Here is an 18,370-nt window from a genome sequence, read left to right on the forward strand (position 1 = left end):
GGGATCTGGGGGACGTGTTGACCCACGAGTTTTGCTATTCCTTAAACTGTAAATCCTTATGTAAATCCTTAAATGTAATCCTTAGTCCTAAAATGTAAATCCTTAAATCCTAAAATGTAAATCCTTAAACTATTTTCAACAAAATAGCTATCTCAAAATTTTGATTGGGTGCATTTGGAGAAAAGCGCATTGAGGGGGGGGGGGGGCTAGTTGCCCTCCGGTCACTTTTGAGTCTAGTGAAGGGCACTAGAAATTCTGATTTACAGTCGAATAAGCCCCATCCAAAATTCATACACTCATCCCTTCCATAAAAACTTTATATATCCCCAGGGCAAATTTTACAACACTTATCCCCTGATTCTGGGGGGGGGGCTGTTTTATCCCAGGAGTTTTTGTCATATTATCTTTGTTCTATTTTGAACGAACTAGCTATATAAGAATTCAATTGGACACATTGGGGAAAAGAAGGTTGAGAGGGAGGGAGGGCTAGTCGCCATCAGATCACCTTTGACTCTTAAAAGGTGAATTAGAACTTTCAATTTCTAATCATTTGAGTCCCCTCCAAAGATCATACGACAACCTATTCCATAAAAACCTTATATGCCCTTGCAACATAAGTTACAATCCTTCCCCTTGCTCTAGGGGAGGGGTTATGTTGACAAGAAAGTTTTTGTTATCTTAAACTGGCTATCTCGAATTTTCATTTGATGCATTATGGGAAAAGAGGATGTTTGTATAAGGGGGCGGGGGGGGTGTAGATGCCTTCCATTAATTTTTGACTTGTAAAAAGGTAAGCAGAACTTTCTATTTACAATCAAATGAGGCACCTTCAAAGTTTATATGACAAAACCTTACATAAAAACCTTATAGGCTACCCCTCCAGGGTATAACTTAAAACAGTTGCCCCTGGGCTCTGATGGGTTATGTCAACCCCTGAGTTTTGTTATCTGATGTTTGAACTATTAAAAAAAGCTATCTCGAAATTTGTATTGAATGGATTTGGGGAAAGAAGTACTAGGGAGGGGAGGAAGGTTAGTTGCACTTGAATCTCTTTTGAATCTTAAAAATTGAACTAGATCTTTTAATTTCTAATCAAATGAACCACCTTCAAAATTTATACAACCAACCCTTCCATCAATACCTTATATGTTACCAAGGCAAAACTTAACAAACTTGCCCTGGGGCTCTGGAGGGTTGTGTTGATCGAGGAGGTTTTGTTATCTGATGTTTGAATTATTTAAAAAAAATGGCTATCTCAAAATTTGTACTGCATGATTTTGGGGAAGATGGGCATAGGGGGACTAGTTGCCCTCCAATCTCTTTTGACTCTTAAAAAGTGAACTAGAACTTTCAATTTCCATTCAAATGAGCCCCCTCTGAAGAATATACAAGCATCCCTTCAATAAAAACCATATATGCCCCCAGGGCATAACTTAGGATACCTTCCCCATCTCAAAATTTTTATTGGGTGGGTTTGGAGAAAAAGGACGTGGGGGGGGGGGGCTAGTTGCCTTCACATCTGTCTTGACTCTTCAAAAGGGAACTAAAACTTTCAATTTCCAATCAAATGAGCATATCTTAAGTTTATACAAGCATCCCTTCCATCAGAACCATATATACCCCCAGGGCATTACTTAAAACCCTGGGGGGCTGCGTTGACACCAGTGTTTTTGTTATCTAATCTTTGAACTATTTTTAACAATTTGGCTATCTCAAAATTTTTATCAGATGCATTTGTGGAAAAAGGGGCATCAGGGGGGGGCCTAGTTGCCCTTTGATCTCCTTTGATTCTTAAAACTGAACTAGAACTTTCAATTTCATTGTGTTGACTCTAGAGTTTTCATTATATGATATTTGAACAATATTAAAAGAATGGCTATCTCAAAGTCCTTATCAAATGGGTTTGAGGAAAATAGGGTGTGGAGGGGGGGGCTAGTTTCTCTCTGATCTCAATTTGACTCTTAAAAAGTGAACTATAACTTTCAATTTCCAATCAAATGAGCCCTCTCCAAATTTTATATGGGCATCCTTTCCATAAGAACCATATATGTCACCAGAGCATAACTTACAATGTCTGCCCCAGGCCCCAGGGGGTTGTGTTGACACAGGTGTTTTTTTTTTTTTATCTGACCTTTGAACTATTTTAAAAAATGGCTATCTCAAAATTTGTTTTGGATGAGTTTGGGGAAAATAGGGCATGAGAGGGACTAGTTGCCCTCTAACCTCTTTTGACTTTTAAAAAGTAAACTAGAACTTTTAGCTTCCAATCAAATGAGCCCTCTATGAAATTTATACAAGCCTCCCTTGAATAAGAACCATTTATACCCCCAGAGCATAGCTTAGAACTCCCCCCTGGGCCTTGGGGGGTTGTATTGACACTGGAGTGTTTCTTGTCTGACCTTTGAACTATTTTTTACAAAATGGCCATCTCAAAATTTGTATTGGATGGGTTTGAGGAAAAAGGGCAGGGGTGGGGGGGGGCTATTTGCCCTTTGATCTCTTTTGGCTTTTAAAAAGTAAACTAGAACTTTCAGTTTCTAATCAAATGAGCCCTTTATGGAATTTATGCAAGCATCCCTTCCATAAGAGCCATATATGCCCCCAGGGCATAACTTAGAACTCCTGCCCTGGGCCCTGGAGGGTTGTATTGACACTGTAGTTTTACTTATCTGACCTTCGAACTATTTTTGACAAAATGGCCAACTCAACAAATTTATTGGATGCATTTGGGGGAAAACGTACGTGTGGGGGAGGGAGGCTAGTTGCCCTCAAATCTCTTTTGACCTTATGTGCCAGCAGGGCATAACTCACAATGCCTGTCCCCAGGCCCTTGGGGGAGGGGTTTTGACCCCAGAGTTTTTGTTATATGATCTTTGAACTATTTTTAGAAAAATGGCTATCTCCAAGTTTTTATTGGATGGGTTTTAGGAAAAAGGGGTGTGAAGGGAGGGGGTTGTTGCCCTCTGATCTCTTTTGACTCTTAGAAGTTTAACTAGAACTAGCAATTTCCAATCAAATGAGCCCTCTCTGAAGTATATGCAAGAACCCCTTCCATAACAAACATATATGGCCCCAGGACATAACTTACAATGCCTGCCCCTGGGCTCTGGGGTTTTTTGTTAACATCGGAGTTTTTGTTATATGATGTTTGAACTATTTTTAACAAAATGGCTACCTAAAATTTTTTATTGGATACATCTGAGAAAAAAGGGCGTGAAGGGGGGGGGGGCTAGTTGCCCTCCAATCGCTTTTGACTCTTAAAAAGGGCACTAGAGCTCTTCATTTCCAATCAAATGAGCCCCCTTTGAAGTTTATACAATGACTCCTTCCATATAAAGTGCCTCTGAAAAAAATAAATAAAATATAACATTGGAGCTGCATGGCCTTTACTATAAGCAATGCTTTTAGCATTGCCTCTGATAATTAACAATATTTTATTATTCAAATATAAAGAAACAATATTCTATAATACCAAATGTAAGTATTGCCCCAGCCACTTTCTAAGATAGCAAAAAGTAGCTTGCCTAGAATTTTGCCATATCATATTTGAGGGTGCATTATGGGCTTGAAATTGAAATTGTGAGTAAAGCAATTATTATATTCAGAATGAGCATAAAGAAACATTGAATGGTATGTTCACTTATTCCTAGATCAGAAATTTAGACAGCTCCAAACTTACCCAGAAAACACATGGGAAAAATGTAATTGGGCTATATATTCACACATTAAGGGTGAGGGAGGGTAAAAATATTGTGGATCTGCAGGCCTAGTCAAATGTTTTAACTACAATTATTCTGCATTTTATGAAGTAAGAATTGTTGTTTTAGCTTGTTTCTGTAGCCAAAAGTACAAGAATAATGCATCAAACAATTTGTGGTAATGAGCTGTAAGTAACAAGGGACTTAGCTCAATATTAACCAAAACTCTAAAAAAAATTGAATTTTGAAATCAACAGATAGGCTACATCAAAAGAATCTACTTATTATGCTGATTCCAAATATATTAAATCCATCAAGTTTGGTGTTAACCATCAAAAGTTACAATCCTGAGAAAATTTGCCTGATTTTTGACATAAGAGGGAAACAACCCTTAAACTCAAGGAGTCTTAATGAAAATCACACCATCAGATTCAGCATATCCTACTGTACCCTACTATAGACGTTTTAAGTTCCTATATACAAAAATGTGGAATTTTGCTACTTTTGCCCAAAGATAGATCATAGATGCATGTTTAATTGGTTTTTTTTTCCCAAGGATAATTGCATCAAAAGAGTGGTTGTAGAAAATCGGAAGAGGGTGCATTCAAACCAAAATTAAAAGTTTTAGCACCATTTTTAAGTGAACAAAAAGATTGGAGGGCAACTGGCCTCCTCCCATTCCCCTTTTCCACCAAAGTTATCTGATCAAAATTAATTTAGAAAAACAAAGTTTTTCCAAGGGAAGTAAAGAGCAAAGTTGAAACTTAAAACGGACAAAAATTATTACTTCACAGGCTATCTAATATATATCAATAAAACTAGTACAAATAAACCAACTAATTATGTTTCCCTATGCTTTTAGGATTATAGAAAACTAGCGCTTTACTGAAAACACAAAATACTACAGGAGTTTTGGTACAGTAAAAGGAAACCAATTAAGGACACTTTTTACATAATACAAATATGATCAATCCCTTTTAAGATAAAGTAATAATCCATTTTAGGATTTTTTTTTATTTTTTTTTACATTTAATATGGTATTACCTCTGCACAATGGCTCAGTTCAATGACTGGCTCTTGTTTTGGTTCTGAAAAGGACATGTCATGATTAGTTTGAACACAAGTTCAAAGTAAAACCATCTTGATAGTATTAGAGCCAAGATTACCCTTAGAATTTGTGTCATAGCTTGAAATTTACTTTTGTATAGAGAGAAATAATCAGATTTCCAGAGTTCAAATTATGTATTTGTTTATGTTCATTTCAAGTAATACTAAAGCATTGGTATTATAGCTAGTGAGACCAAAATAATGCTTGATAAATCAATCCAATATTTCTGTATGCTGTTCAATTACTTCACAGTTATTAAAAAAATATTTAGCTTTATGCTTATGTCTTTAAGATAATTTTATTTGTATACTGAAAGTTACTGATGTCACAACTGGTGTGAGACTATGAAAAGCCTTATCAATTTGTTTAGTGTTGTCAGGCTACATATTCACTCTTGGCTCTTAAATCAATAATTCTGTTTTTTATACTTGACTTTTGTGTTTTCAGTAAAGCATTAGTTTTTTATAATCCTAAAAGCATAAGGAAACAAAATTAGTTGGTTTATTTGTACTAGTTTTATTGACATACGTTAGATAGGCTGTGAAGTAATAATTTTTGTTTATTTTAAGTTTTAACTTTGCTCTTTACTTCCCTCAAAAAAACTTTGTTTTTTTTTTAAATTAATAATAGTTTGTTTTTTATTAAAATTTAATGTAGAAACAATGTTGCCATGTTTTTTTTAATTTATACAGAATAATGTATGCTCATTTTAGTTTTTAATCGCACTCCTTAGTTTCAGTTGAAAACTTATTTTCAATGTAGTTTCCAATTATCACCAACCTAGGGGAGATAAGACACCTGTAAAAAATACTGCAAACAACCTTAACAGCTATGAAAAACTTTCAGTCTATAACATGAAATTCATCATCCATACTTTACAAAACAATACATGTTTTTCAGGAATGTTTGTTTTTTGATGAGCAAAAATCCATTGTACTTGGCCAACTTCCCCTGAAAAAGCCATAATGAAGACAAGGCTTCTATAAATCACCTACTGACTAGCAGAAACTAGAAGGCTACTGTAACAAATGACAGCAGTTCAAGGGCTCATTTAAAAGCTTTTATTGATACCTAATTGTTTTTTATAAATTTGACTTGATAGCACGTTCTCATAAAGTGTACTTTTGGATGTTTCCCCCATTTTTTTTTTTTTTTTTTAACAAAAAAAGTATCTTTTCCCATTAAATGACCAAAACAAGGTGTTTTTAAAACATAGGCAGGGGCAAAAAACTAAGGGGCAAGAATTTCCACTCAATTACCACTGTTGAACTAGCACACAGACTTCATTGCAGAGCGAAGTTTCAAAGGTTCAATTCAAAACTGTTGATCATTCAAGCTTAATTTTTGGTATATTTTCAGTTGAAAAGTTATTAGTTTTAGTTTTTTTTTTTGCAATAATCTTTTACTTTTAAGGTGACTTATGAAACTTACTAAGAGGGTCTGGAGGGGTAGTATATGTGAGGGGTATAATAAACCTCCAGTTAGGGGCTTTGGACCATAATTATTGCAATGGTACTGTTTTATGCTTCCAAACTCTTCAAATTAAGAAGTGGTACCAAAAGTGCTGTTTTTAGTGCTATGTGGCACTTTTTGGATGGTAAAATTGATAAAAAGCATGTAGATATGAGTTATAGGTTTATAATCAGCCTTCCTGGGATATGCTTTAAAAAATGAGTGCATCACATTTGCAAAAATAGTGGATTATCTGAAAAGTAATCATAAAAAGGGACAAACCATGATTGAAAAAAAAAATCCAAGCCGCAATCGAACGCATGATAATCCAATTTGAAGTCCAGCGCTGTACTGACTGAACCACACCTCCAATAATGTAATTTAATATATTGGTGTTTGTAGGACTTTAATTGCAGAGCTTATTACGGGGGCCTGGAGGAGGAATTTGTGGGAGGTGTTCTTGCAAACTTCCAGTTAAGGATCTTGGACCGTAATTATTACAATAAAATCGTTTTATCCTTCCAAGATTTTCCACTTAAGAAGTGGCACCTAAAGTTTAGTTTTCAGTACTATATTTCACTTATGAATGGTAGATATGAGGAAAAGTTTTCATATGAGCCATTAAACATCACTCTAAAAGTTCTGGCAGGCCACTAGCCCCAGCTTTTCTACTTGAGAAGTGGCACCAAAAGTGCCATTTTAAATCCCATTTGAAACTTGCAGATGGTGGAATTTATAGGAAGAATGTATATTCAAGTAATACATGAGCTATCAAAAATCTATCTAAGATGTTCTGGTAGCCTGCTAGCCCCAACCCTCAAGAAACAGCATAAAAAGTGCCTTTTTTCATATGGCACTTGGCCATATGAATAAACTTGCAGACAGTAGAATTTATAATAAACCATGTACATATGAGAAATAGCTTTTGAATGAGCTCTTAAGCATCTCTCTATGATGCTCTATTAACCTGCTAGGCCTGGAATAAAGAAGAAAAAATGACTGTTTAAACATTTTTTAACTTTTAGTTACTATGTGCTTTGGTTTGCTCTTTACTAGGTTGCAGCTAATGCTTCAACCGTGACAAAGAGTTCATTGTAAATTCTCCTCAGAAACTAGTTATACATTAAAATCTGTGAAATCTAATAAATGGTAGAATTTTCAAAAATCTAGTAAATATAAGCAATGGCTTATAATTGAGCCATTAAACATCTATCTATGATGGTGTGGTAGCCTGCTAATGTTTCAGTAGCTTACTGATGAGCAGACAATTTATGAAACTCACTAAGGGGGCTGGGAGGGGAGTGTATGGGAGGGGTATTTGTGAGCATAAGGGTTCCGGAACATAATTATTACAATGATACTTATTTTGTACTTCAGAGCTGTTCCACTTAAGAAGTGGCACCATAAGTTTTGTTTTCAGTGCTATATTGCACTTACAAATGTAAAATTGATAAAAAAAAAACATGTATATAAGAGCAATAGCTTTCAAAAGATTCATTAAACATCACTTTTATAAGTTCTGCTAGCCCAATAGCCCCAGCTTTTTCACTTGAGACATAACAAAAATGCCATTTGGAACTTGATGATGGTGGAATTTATATGAAAGATATAGATATGTGCAATGTCTTTTATATGAGCTATAAAAGATCTGTCAATGATGTTCTGGTAGCCAGCTAGTGCCACCCCTTGAGAAATAGCACAAAAAGTGCCATATGGCACTTGCAGATGGCAGAATTTATAAAAAGCATGTAGATATGAGAAATAGCTTTTGAATGAGCCATTAAGCATCTCTCTATGATGTTCTGGTAGCCCACTAGGCCTGTTGAAAAAACAGATAGAGAAAAAAAAAGATCAGTGCTACCAATGCAAAAAAGTGATTTTCCTTGTTTTTCATGGAGGCAAACTGTAACTTCCCTGTACAAAGTTTTCAACCATGTTGATTCCAATGGTACACTTTTCATTTTGATCTGACACCATTTTTGAGGGGTTTGATGTTGTTTTTTTTTAAATCACCATAAATTTCCTTTTGCAATAAACTTTTACTTGTAAGACAAACCAAAATAATAGTTAACATTCCTGAGTAAGTGTTAGATGGGAATTTTGTTTCACTAGGCAGTTTTTCAAAGCATGTTTTTTAACTTTTGGTTACTATGGGCTGTGGTTTGCTCTTTACTAGGTTACAGCTACTGCTGCAACCATGATACCTTGCCAGAACATTCTTTAAAAATGAGCCTAGAAAATGACTGAAAAAAAATAGATATTGTTACCAATATTCCTGATACAATACATGCAATACCAATACACACAATACCAATACACCTGGTACCATATACAGCCCTTCCCCAGGGACTATGGAGAGCCATATCATCACCAAAACCATATATATTAGACCTTTGAACTATGTTAAACAAAATGGCAAGATGGGGAAATTATCCAGAGGCTATTTTCTGCATGTTTTGATTTCTAAGAAAAAATTCTTAGAAATTTTATGAAGGAGGGGGGGGGAGGGGGGTATATTTTATGAAGAGTGAACCCAAATTTACCTACATTAAGTGGTAAATTTTTACCAAATCATATTATTGACTTATGAATAAAGTAAACAAACCACTTGATGCCTTTTTTTATGCTCTTTCCAAATATAATAGTCATTTTTGTCAGAAATGAATTTTACCCCCACCCCTATATAGGCTATACCAATTCAGGGTATATAGGATATTTGCACATTAGGGGGTGGGGTTAAATTTTATGGTCAATATCTACCAAATCATATTATTGAGTTAGGACTAAAGTGAATACACCATTCAATGCCTTTTTTTATGCTGATTACAAATATAATAAGCATTTCTATCGGAAATGATTTCAGCCCCCCCCCCAAATATATGCCAATTCAGGGTTAGGTTAGGGGTCAATATCTACTAAATCATATTATTGAGTTAGGAATAAAGTGAATACACCATTCGATGCCTTTTTTTATGCTGATTACAAATATAATAAGCATTTCTATCGGAAATGAATTTCAGCCCCCCCCCCTATATAGGCTATACCTAACCCTGAATTGGCCTATATAGGGGGGGGGGCTGAAACTCATTTCTGATAGAAATGCTTATTATATTCGTAATCATCATAAAAAAAGGCATTGAATGGTGTATTCACTTTTGTCCTAACTCAATAATATGATTTTGTAGATATTGACCAGGTTAGGTATGAATAGGGTATGAATTGGTAGATATTGACCAATTTTATTCCTGATGTAAATGGGAGGTAAGTTTAAAATTTACCCCCACCCCAATAATGTGCAAATATATACCCTGAATTGGTATATATAGGGGTGGGGGTAAAATTCATTTCCAACAAAAATGATTATGGTAAAGTTCTACCAAATCATATTAGGCCCTCTTGAGTTAGAAATAAAGTGAATACACCATTTAATGCCTTTTTTATGCTGATTACAAATATAATAATCATCTCTATCGGAAATGAATTTCAGCCCCCCCCCTATATATACCTAACCTAACCCTGAATTGGTATATATAGGGGGGGGGGGCTGAAATTCATTTACAATAGAAATTATTATTATATTCGTAATCACCATAAAAAAAGGCATCAAATGGTGTGTTCACTTTATTTCTAACTCAATAATATGATTTGGTAGAACTTTACCATGATTATTAGGCTATATTTGGAAAGAGCATACAAAATGGCATCAAGTGGTATAGGCTATTCATTTTATTTTTGGTAAAATGGTGTTTGGTAAAAATTTAACCATTAAGTTTTATTTAATCATCTTTAAGGGTCTTTACAGCTTCCATCAAATCACCCTTGACTTACAGATCAAAAAATCAACTCAGTTATTTTTAAACATCTTCTTCTTCTTCTAATTCACAGCAGGTGGGCTTTTCAGTTGATACTATTTAGCCCTTTTCCTTTTGCTTCACTCTGTGGGCTACAGAGCTAATGGCTTGGTTGTCTCTTATTTATTAGATATTTTCAGATATCTTTCAGTAGATCTTTCGACTCAAGGAGTTCAAATATGAGAAGATAGATATCGATTTCTGTGCTCTGTGTGCAGGTATAGTTGGCTAGGCTCTTGGCTGATGGTGAGATTTTGTGGTGTTTGAAGCACTTTAACAGTTTACAATGCAAAGTATGCTGTGCAGACGTCAGCATATTACATTCAAACAGGCAGTGGTCAATTGTTTCATTATTCATAATATAATACCTGCAAAGAGGGGACAGGGGAACTGAACCACTTGAATTAGGAAACTGATACGAGAATGCAAGAAAGTTTAGTCCATTTGTTCCGGAACGTATTCTATGATAAATTTTAGAAAAATACTTATTGGGAAAGGGGAGAAGAGTAGGATTTTTCTTATTGAACATAATATCTGATAGTCTCCATCGGTAAATATCTCTAATGGGGATTGGTCTCCCGCTTGGCTGGTCAATATTTAAAGCATTTTTTGCTATTTCATCAACCTGATTATTACCACTTATACCAGAGTGGCTAGGAATATACTGAATATAAGTTCTTATGCCGCTTGAAGCAATATTATCTATAATACTAAGACAATGATAAGTGTCAATATCCAGCTTATACTGAGGAGCTGAAGACAGCAACTCAAGGCTTGATAGAGAGTCAGAATAAACTATAATTTTATTTGAATTAGCAAACAAGGGTTACAAGGGTTAGAATACCATATGGTATTCTAATACCATGATTTTGGCATTTAACTCTGCAGACATTATAGATACATTATTATACAATCTCTCACCCATTGCAATTTTCAGGTGAGGAAGGAAAGCACCACTTGCTACCTTCTTATTCATTTTGGACCCATCAACAAAGATTTGGAAATGGTTTTTATAGGTGATTGTATTAAGTTCAACAAATTTTTTCTGGACAAAAGCGATGGGGATTAAATCTTTAGTCCACTTTGAGAAATCAGTATTTATTATGGGCATTGACCAATTCCATGGAGGGGATTGGGGGAAAGTAGGTGCAATAGACTTTGCGGGTATAGGAAACTTCTTCTGAATATTGGCATATTGCCTCTATACATGGCTGGATTTCTTAACCAATTATGTAAGCTGTGTGAGCTATTTGGTTCAATTTTTTTAAGATGTTTTATCAAAAGAAAGCTACGTCTCTCCCTTATTGTTGTTAATCAACTCTCCATAAGCAGAAACTTGGTGCTTGTGGGTTTCCTAAGACCAAATATGAGACGTATTATATCATTTTGTATTGTTTCAATTTTTGCATCTGGGTCTTTGCACATGCACCATAGACGATGAGCCCATAATCAATATGGGGTCTTATATGTGATCTATAAAACTGGAGTAAGGTTTTCTCCTTACAGCCCCAGGGTGTGGAAAGAAGTCTTTTTAGTATAATTGTTTTTCTATAGCATTTTTTTATTGTGTTTGGAATGTGGAGGTGGAAATTAAGTTTTTGGTCAAGCGTGAGACTTAGGTAATTAATATGATTATCTTCTGGAATAGTTGTTCCATTTAGAGTTAATCTTGCATTAACATGATTTCGCTTTCGGTGAAATTGGATTATTTTTGACTTGGTAGGTGCAATGGGTAAATCTGAATGTCGAGAGAATTTTTCAAATTGGGACAGTGACTTTTGCAGCTTTGACTGTGCAATCTCAAAGGTGTTGCCAGATGACCATAGTACCAGATCATCGGCATACTGTAGATTCGCGTGGGGGAGGTTCATGTCCCAGAGATATAGGGCAAAGAGGAGGCAGCTGAGGACTGCTCCCTGAGGAAGGCCTTTGGTTATTTTCTTTTGGGGTGAAGAGGCTGAAACTACACAAACAATGAAACTTCGCAATTCTATGAAAGATTTTATAAAAGATACTAGCTTGGGGGGTAGTCCAAGGTTAGCAAGTTTAATTAAAAGGATTTGGTGGTTCACATTGTCATATGCCCCTTCAAAATCTAGGAAAGCTGCAACTAGGACATTATTTTTTTAGAATGATTCATTTATTGCATTTGTTAACAATATGAAAGCGTCTGTTGAGGAATGGTGCTTCCTGAATAAAGTTTGAGTGTGAGGGATCATATTATTTTTTTCAACAAACCAGAGGAGTCGGTAATAGATCAAATTCTCCATTATTTTCCCCATCACAGGAGTAATCATTTTGGGCCTATAAGACTCAGGGTTATCTTTGGGTTTATTTTTCTTTAGGATTGGTAGGAGGGACGAACATTTCCAGATATTGGGGAATATAGATGAAGCCCAAGCATGATTATACCAATTTAGAAGTTCCTGTTTATATGAAGGGGTGAGATTCTTTATCCATGTAGGGTGTATATTGTCATAGCTGCCGCTAGTCTTGGTCCTAATATGATGTATTGCATTACTCATTTCCTGGATTGAAAATGGACTGGTTATATACTCGGATCTTGGGCGAGGTTGGTAATTTGGGTTCATAGGAATTAGGGGTATTTTGCTACAATTATTTGATGTTAGCTTATTAACAAAAAGAGTGGCAAATAGCTTAGCTTTTTCATTATCATTGTCATAATGGGTATTATTATTAATAAGCTCATACAGGAGTGGGTTGGAGGAAGTCTTTTTCCCACAGATGTGGCTTATGACTTTATGTATAATTGGCTCATGTGTTTCTCTGGAGAGATTATTTGCAAAATTATTCCAGTAGTTATATTTAGCATTTATTATGGTCCTTTTTAGATTAGATTCTGCTTGTAATTTTTTTAAATATGTAGTAGGTGATGGTTTTTTTTAAGAATGTTCTCCTTGTTGCCTTTTTTGTTTTCCATTTATTTTGGCACTCATTTGTCCACCATGCTTTGTGAATATGTTTAGGGAAGGTTTTCCTGGGTGTTGTCCTGGGGATAGCATGATTAGCTGTATTTATTAGTAAAGATGCTAAAACTTCAGCATGTGTGTCACTTATTGCGTTTGAAATGCATGAATGTTGGGTGAAACTTGTAATTTCATCATTTAGCTTATTTTGGAACATAGGCCAATTTGCTTTAGTGTTGATATATTTGGAGGTATGTGATAGGGTTTCAGCAGGTTCGTTTAGGGAGCAAACTATGGCAAAGTGGTCAGTACATAGACTATCAATTTTATTTATGCTATATAAATTTTATTCAAAATATTTAAAAACACAATTTGTAGGTCAATTGTAGAGAAACTGCCACTTTTGGGGTTAAAATATGCGTTCAGGTTTGGAGCGTCGGCAACAGCTAGTTCATTATTATTTGAAATACTACGTTCAATGAACTGACCAGCCTTATTTGCTGGTTTATACCCCCACAAAAGGCTGTGGGCATTAAAGTCTCCACAAATAATGATATTTTTCAAAATATTAGAATTATTTATATGGCTGAAGAAATCCATGGCATCTGTAGTTTGGCCATTAGGGTTATAAAAGCTTAATATGTAAGTTTTTGTATTATTCAGCCAAACACTGATACCAAATGCATCAACATCATTTACAAAATCTGGAAAATTGATGCCACAGAATTTTATATTATTTTTAACTATTAAAGCTACTCCACCTCCTTTTCTCTATGGTGTTCTATCCTTTCTCAGGATAGTGTATCCCAGAGACTTAATTTGTTGATTTTGGGTTAAATGAGTTTCCTGGAGGCAAGCAATATTGATGGAATTATTATTCATAAAAGATATTAATTCATTTAACTTATTTTCTGTAAGTGATCTTACGTTCAACTGGAGTATTGATATGTGTTGTGTTGTTGATTTATTTTTCATATGACTGTGTATCAATGTTCAGCTTTGTTAATAGTAAAGCAAGGTCTTTTTTTGCTTGAATGAGCATATGATTAGGGATGTAGATTTTTGCCAATTCATCAATGATTTTTGTTTTCTGTTGCTGTTGTATATTCATGGCCTGAACTGCATTGCAGTTTAGAATGAATAAGCATATATTTGGAGTTTGTATGTTTGGTTGTGCATCCAGTTTGTCAGTTAAGGGATTAATTCCTGGTAGTGTTTCTGATTTGTTTCTTGTTGGGAGGGGGTGCCAGACTGACCTCATCTCAAAAGGCAAGGAGGCTAGTGGCTTGGTGATTCTTTCTGATAGAGATGTGAGCTAGGGGGCTTAATGGATGGAGTTTTTTAAGGAGTACTTGATGCACTGGGAGAGTTTGACTTGGGAGTTTTATTTAATTTCAATATGGGTTTTATTTTGTGTGATTGGGCAGCATTTGCTTCCATAGCTGCAAATGGGTATGGAATGGCCTTCTCTGTTGCCATTTGGAGTGTTAGTGCTCTTTTCTTATATGCAGGGCATTGTGATTTATTAATGGATTCATGTGGGCCTTTACAATTGATACATGTGGGCTGAGTGCTGTTGCAAGTTGTCAACTCTTTAGGATGGGACCCTTTACAATTACTACAGGCTAGGAGAATTTCATTGCATTTATTTGTTGTGTGTCCCAGTTTCAGACACTTCTGACACTGGATAGGCTTTGGCTTGTATTCCTTGTGCGGTTTGATTTGCCCAAATAGGATTAACTTTTCTTGGATATTAATTTTTTCTTTCAGTGTAAATAAGAAAGATCTACTTGTTTTTAATCCATTAGAGTTGGGTTTAGCCAGTTGAGTGATATCTTCTACAGGGATTGCGTTACCAGCCCTATCTGAGAGCCCTTCTTTTAACTCCTGAATTGGTATTTCTAGGGGAACATTATATACTACTATTTTTGTTGGGGATTGTTTTGGGTTCCATTTAGATGAATTAATTGGGGTATTCAGAAGAGATTTTAGATTAAGTATTATATCTGCTGATTTCTGGTCTTGGACAGCTATTAGAAAAGATCCATCACGGTGAATGTTAAGAGAAAGCATTGATTTGAACATTTTGAAAATTGCAACCCTTATTGTAGTAATCATTCTTATTTCGAAGGGGATATTAGGGGTAATTTTGAGGTAAATGCCTAAGTTTTGGGAAGGAGAAACTTGGACAGGGGGAGGGGAAATACTTTTGATTGGGGATGTTTTTTCCTTTTTTTGGAGCTCCTAGAAAGGACCTCTTGAAATCCATTATCATCTATGGTGACATTAGCTCCAACACTGATCATTGTCCTATTCTCAGAATTTGAGCTTTCATGTAAGCTTTGAGAAAGAGAGCTTGACCAGCCAGGCTTGACCAGCAAAAATGGATAAATTTCATTAGTTGTTTGGGGTGGGATCCGGGGGGACTTTTTTAGGGGTATTCTTTCCATTGCCTATTGGAATAAGCTTTAATCTAAACTAGAAAAGGATACCACTATGATACCAGACCGTCTGCAATCTACTGTTGTGAAAACTTCACCACCCACAAAGAAAACACCACTGTATGGCCCTGAGGAGGGTTTAGAGCACGATTGGTTCGGTACACTACTGATAAATCGAGACAATAATTAACAAGAAATTTATTTTTAAATTTATTAAAATGTTGTTGTTGCTGTGATGTCCTTGAACACAATTTTGGCTACAGTATAATATTTTTACTTTTTGTAAAAGTAAAAATCCTGTAACTATTTTACATGATTGATTTCATTATGCTACTTCTTCGCAAAATGATTGGATAAATGAAGATGATATATAGGCATACAAAATAAATAATATTAAATAAGTTGTAAATAAAATATTTTCAAGTAGAACAAATTTTTCAATCACAAACCTAAGATTTGGAGAAAATAACATATTATTATATATATCGTGTAATAAAACTTCCAACAGGATTACATTATTATACTTTTTTGAATTTGAATAATTCAAACCAAATTTCAACGGACGATTTATAGGAGTTCATCCTCACCACAGTTCATATAATTATCCAGTATGATCATTCTCTATTTCATCCATTATAAAAACCCAGACCGGGGTGCGAGTGCTCCGGAGAACGTTTTTGCAGATATAAACATAAGCGAAGTCAGATCTTTTCACGGGTAGACACGTCAGACTGTGATCTAATCGGAAACAAGTGGAAACCCGCTATTACGAATAATGCACTTTGTTGGAAATAATCGGAAACAGACTAACCCGCATTCCCGCTAATGCAAAAAGAAGTGGGAGGAGCCTTTTGTTCGCACCGAGAACGAAGACCAGAAATGATCTGCGATAAGCTTACTGGATAATTATATGAACTGTGTTCCTCACCGTGTATTAAGAAAAGATCTGCAAAGGCTGCAAACCTTAACCTTAAATCGCACTTGCCAGCGATAAGGACGAATCCTGTAGATGCTGGTCAATGATGATGGTGACTCAGCTCATCGGGCACATCCAAAACTGTGTGCCATGGCTTGCTGCACCAATCTCCGTCAACAGCTGACTTGAAGGCTTCAGTATTAGGGGACATGACTGCATTCTGCCTAATGGAATTCCATAGGCCAACCACACGGTTGGAGAAAAATTTGTTTCGCAGCCTGGTATTAGCGCGTTTCCGGTAGAGCTTTAGGGGGTGCCCTCTTGTTCTTCACGAACTATCTAACTGGAATAAGTCAGGGATGATATCGTGGTTGCAGATCAATTTGAATGTCATCAATACATCTCCTCGCTTACGTCGGTATGTGAGAGATGGTATTTTGAGCCTCTGGAGTCTGCAGAATATGGCAAATTTTGAAAACCCCTTATGCATTTCGTTGCTCTCCGCTGCACCGATTCCAGAATCGATTGGTCAAGCTTGTTAACTGGCGTGGTAATGGACATCCCAAATTCTAATTTTTGTCGGATCAGGCCCTTTAGGAGCTTAGTAATCACTGCTAGAGATCTACTGCAGAACGTTCTCTTTATTATACCGAGAGTTTGGTTGGCTTTGGCTACTGCAGACTGCGTGTGTAAGTTGAATTTGAGCTTGTTATCAACCAAAACTCCCAGATCTTTTTCGCAGTGACTGGTTGTAAGTGGCTGTTTAGAACCACAATTGGATTCCATAAAATACTGGCTGAGAGGGTTGTTTGCTCCAAAGTGTATGACCTTGCATTTCTGGATATTAAATTCTAGTCACCAGGCTTTTGCCCACGTTGAGAGTGCGTCGAGATCTGCTTGGATGTTTTTGGTACTTTGGGGGTCATAAATTGGACCTATTATTTTGGAATCATCAGCATATAAGCAAATCTTATTCTTGATGATTGAAGATGCATCATTAATATAGATGTTGAATAGAGTTGGGCCCAAAACCGTGCCTTGGGGTACTCCGCTTTCTACATCTGCTGATTCTGAGAAGAAAATTGATCCACCATCACCAAATACTCTTACCACCTGCTTCCTGTTGGTAAGAAATTGCATCGTCCAATTTATTACTTCATCGTGGAGGCCTATTGCGTGGAGTTTAGAATTTAGCCTCCTATGACATACTTTATCAAACGTTTTCGCTAAGTCTAATAATATCATATCAACTGGGGATCCCGTGTCCATAAGTTCTGTGACATGCTCGTAAGCATCAATGAGGTAAGTATCAACTGATCGACTGGGATGGAAGCCATGCTGGCTAGGAGATAGTAGCTTGTTCGCATTTAGGTGTACAATAATGGCTGAATTAACTATGCCTTCAAGAAGTTTTCCCACTCCCGAGGAGAGACTAATTGGTCGATAGTTGCTGGCTTCATCTCTGCTGCTTCCCTTATGAACAGGTGTAATGTAAGCTTCCTTCCAGTCTTGTGGAATAGATTTAGTATTTAGGGACTTTTGGAATAGTAGGGTGAGAGGATGTGATAGTACTGCATACGTCTCCTTTAAGAGCCGAGGGGGCACTCCGTCAGGTCCTGTTGATTTATTTGGGTTAATCTTCTTTAGTCAAGTCTCTACATCTACTTTAGTAATATTAATGGGCGGCATACTTTTTTGAATTTCGTACTGTGGGGGGTCTGGAAGTGGGGCATTATCTGCAACTGTGAATACTGAAATAAACTGCTTATTTAATGCATTAGCTATCTCCCTTGGGTCGCAGATTTTAGATCCATCTTGTACAAGTTGAGTGACAGAATGCCTTCCAGGCTTACCTGATGACACATACCTCCAAAATTTCCTAGGGTTAGTTTTTGTTGCAGCTGCCACTGATTCCTCATATTTCTCGGTGATATTTCTAGAGAGACTTCTAAGCTGGTTACGCGCCTGCTTATATTT

This window comes from Artemia sp. Qi Xiang Cuo, chromosome 12, assembly GCF_049724085.1.
Source record: "Artemia sp. Qi Xiang Cuo chromosome 12, ASM4972408v1, whole genome shotgun sequence".
Lineage (NCBI taxonomy): Eukaryota > Metazoa > Arthropoda > Branchiopoda > Anostraca > Artemiidae > Artemia > Artemia sp. Qi Xiang Cuo.